Raw genomic sequence first — 4151 nt, 5'->3', positions numbered from 1 at the left:
TAACCATCACACCACCGTGCCGCCAACCATATATATATGATTGTTAAATATATTTAATATAGGTACAGACATTTTTACTCCTTTCAAGCTTGCGATATTCTTGCTATATTTTCTCATTTTAATAATTTATTTCTCAAATAAAATTTGTCCAAGTTAAAGCATCTAAAACAGACTGAATAACCTTATGGCTGATTTATAATAATCCTATAAGAAATATTAGATCCTTTTCTCCATATTCAAGATACACCGATCAGCCATAGCATGAAAACCACTGACAGATGAAGTGAATAACATTTGCTTATCTCATTAAAATGGCACCTGTCAAGGGGTGGGATAAATTAGGCAGCAAGAGAACAGTCAGTTCTCGAAGTTGATGTGTTGGAAGCAGGAAAAATGGGCAAGTATAAGGATCTGAGCGACTTTGACAAGGGCCAAATTGTGATGGCTAGATGACCAGGTCTGAGCATCTCCAAAATGGCACATCTTGTGTGGTGTTCCCGGTATGCAGTGATTAGTACCGAACAAAAGTGGTCCAAGGAAGTACAACCGGTGAACCGGCGACAGGGTCAGGGGTGTCGAAGGGTTATTGATTCACATGGGGCACGAAGGTTAGCCCATATGGTCCAATCCGACAGAAGAGCTACTGTAGCACAAACTGCTGAAAAAGTTACTGTTGGCTAAAACAGAAAGGTTTTATTAAAATGAACTTTTTCAGCAGTTTGTGCTACAGTAGCTCTTCTGTGGGCTCATTATGTTCATAAATGGTCATAATGGTGCATTTCCACGAGTGTAATTAACCATAGCTTGTCCAAGTTTGGAGAAAGAGTGTGTGAGACAGTGGAGAAGGTTAAACAGGACCTGTCTCTCTCCAGCCAGTAACCAACATTCCCACGAGCCCCAGAAACAACAGGCACATCGCTGTAAGGAAGATCTAATTGATTTATTTTTGTTCTCTCTTTCACTCTCATTTTCACTCACTCATTCACTCACTCACTCATGCTCTGTACAGAAAAACAGCAAATCAAAGAAAAGGACAAGAATCATTCAGAACCTGATCAAAATGGTGTTTTTTGTTTGCTTTTTTTTTTTCCCTTACTGGGTCAAAAACACAACGAGCAACTGTATTTCCATCCACAGATACTGGCCATGTCCCTTTTAAGAAGACAATCAGCTTATCTTCTCGTGTTTTAGAAACAAATCTGATTTATGAACAGCACTGTTGACGTACAGACAGACAGAGAGACAGACACACACCCAACATACGCTCACTGAAATGTGTACACAGAGGAATGTACTGTATGTGGGACACGATGCGTTAGTTTGTGCTTTTGGACCATGTGCTCATGATTTGTGGTTTGTAAATGTAGCTGCACACTTGAATGTTTGAATAGTTGTGATAAACGTACTGTAGTATTAAAAAAAACATTCGTAACCGGAGCTTCTGAATATGTGAATGTGTGTCATTGTGGTCAGACAGTGTGTGTGTGTTTGGGAAATCACTCAGAGTATCCTAGAAGCTGAGTAAAGGAATACTCCAGTGTTCTTTCAACATGTGTACCGTAGGCTATGTACGACACGGTGACAAAAATGTTCTGAGGAACGAACCGAAACCTGTTTAGTCCAAGCTTATTTGCAATAGAAGCCTAATGGCAGTTGTGGGAAATTGCAGATATAAATTCTTTAAAGTCGTTTATAAATGAAGGTCTAAATTGGTATAACTGGTCATTTAAAAGATTTTTTTTTTTGAGGGAAGACACTCGGGATGTATAGCTGAATACATGAATACAAACAATTGTTAAGAATAAACAGATGACGTGTTCTATATGAAGAGGAGGATGCACTACAGGCGAACTATTTATTTTTCTCCCATTATAGCTTGTCAGAAATATTCACTTTTTTTTTGGGACAAACAGTCAGATATGGAGCTTGTGGGACAAACAAACACCGTGTTCATGATCATTAAATGTGCTGCGCTGTACGAAACATTGATATCATTCAATTACAGTGGTTTAAACAATGCTACGAATTTATTGATTTTTATTCTTTCCACATTTACTGGATATGAGCAATCATGCGCTCTGATTGGCTACTCTACTACTAGGCTATCAGCTCATATACCGTGAGTAGAGAAAAACAAAAAGGCGGGGCGTGTTGCTGAACCAACCGAGGACGAAATAAAAACTCTACTCGAAAACAAAACCCCCCAAAATACAAAAAAAGCAACAAAATATGGAATGAAAGTATTTGATGGTAAGAACGTATTAAAAATTTTTTTCAATAATTATTGTTATTATTATTATCACATTTTCTACTGTCATTTCGCCGGTTTGTTTACATTTGAAGCGGAAATGATTTTGTTGGACGTTTCGTATAAAGTTTTCATTTATCGAATTTGCAAAAAATAAAAATAAAAATCCTCTGGTTTTCAAAATCCAGTGAATGTGGATAGAATAAAGTAGTTATTCCACTCAGTCTCATCGTACATGACTTGTAGCTATCTCGGCTATCAGCTCATGTACGACTTGATTTCGTGGAATAACTGTTAAATATTCAAGGAAACAGAACAAGGACAAGCACAAGCTCATCTCTCGTTGAGAACAGTTATGAACTTGAGTGATGTAGCTGAGGTTGAGGAACTGTCAGAGCCAGAATTCAAAGTGCTACCATTTCTACCTCCTTTTTACCCTCATTGTTTTCTAGTATTTCCAGGGGCATTGTGTTTAGGTTCACAAATATTATTATTTTTCTTATTATTATTAAAAAAAGGTCATATCTACCTCAAGTTTAAATCCAACTACAAACCGAGATAAACACATTACAGACAGTGCTGTTGTGTTGCAACCCTGTTGCTTGACAGAACTACATAAGTACCAGATTTGATAAGACCTAAGACCTTCTTTCATGTTTGTCTTATCATAAGACCTTTATTGCATCTTAAACTGTACATTATATAGTATTATTATACATACAGGACACTTTTTTGATGGAATAAAACCACGTGTTCTAGTCCCTTCGAGCGGGTTTCGTTCATTTGGTTTGATAGCATGCAATATTGTTAGCATATCGCTTATCCTACGTGTATTATGTCACTCTACCCAATGGAGAATGAGCGTTGAATATGGTTTACGATATTGCATGGCTGTCAAGACAACATGATGCCACTGTGACAATTTGTAAACAAACATGGCTGCCAGGTTTGGTTCGTTAAATACGGAAGATTTTGAGAGAATTTTGAAAGACAAAGACACGTTGAACACCGGCGGCACGGTGGTGTAGTGGTTAGCGCTGTCGCCTCACAGCAAGAAGGTCCGGGTTCGAGCCCCGTGGCCGGCGAGGGCCTTTCTGTGCGGAGTTTGCATGTTCTCCCCGTGTCCGTGTGGGTTTGCTCCGGTTTCCCCCACAGTCCAAAGACATGCAGGTTAGGTTAACTGGTGACTCTAAATTGACCGTAGGTGTGAATGTGAGTGTGAATGGTTGTCTGTGTCTATGTGTCAGCCCTGTGATGACCTGGCGACTTGTCCAGGGTGTACCCCGCCTTTCGCCCGTAGTCAGCTGGGATAGGCTCCAGCTTGCCTGCGACCCTGTAGAACAGGATAAAGCGGCTAGAGATAATGAGATGAGACGTTGAACACCTGAAAGGAATGTGTATGTATAATAATAATAATAATGTCTTTTTTTCATGGTATATCAGATATATTCCATTCAGCTAGCATGATATTGAACTCATCTTTGACTCGTCAATATTCAATATCACGCTAGCTGAATGGAATATATCTGATATACCACTCAACGCCAGCTAATATTATTTAAATATTTTAAACATTCCCTGACTACCCTTAGACGTTCATTGCAAGTCAGTCTGAATAAACAGGTTTTCTAAATATTGAACGTCTTGTCTGCGGTAAACACATGTACACGACAGATAGAGTAGACAGAGATCAGTTTGCAAAACACTAGGAGTATTCCTTTACCGTATGCCATCGGAAAAAGACCTTCTCGTCTTATTGCGTTTCCACCAAAGCAAAACAGGACTGTTGAAGTCACTGAACAGCGCCGCAGGAAATGTGCTGCAAAACGCCTTCGACTGTCTCGTCACCGCTGGCAACTGATGTTTCCATGGCTGCCTTCTGTCCTACATCATTACACAGATT

The sequence above is a fragment of the Neoarius graeffei genome, chromosome 20 (genome assembly GCF_027579695.1).
Source record: "Neoarius graeffei isolate fNeoGra1 chromosome 20, fNeoGra1.pri, whole genome shotgun sequence".
NCBI classification, from domain to species: Eukaryota; Metazoa; Chordata; class Actinopteri; order Siluriformes; family Ariidae; genus Neoarius; species Neoarius graeffei.
Note: the sequence above shows the minus strand (reverse complement) of the source record.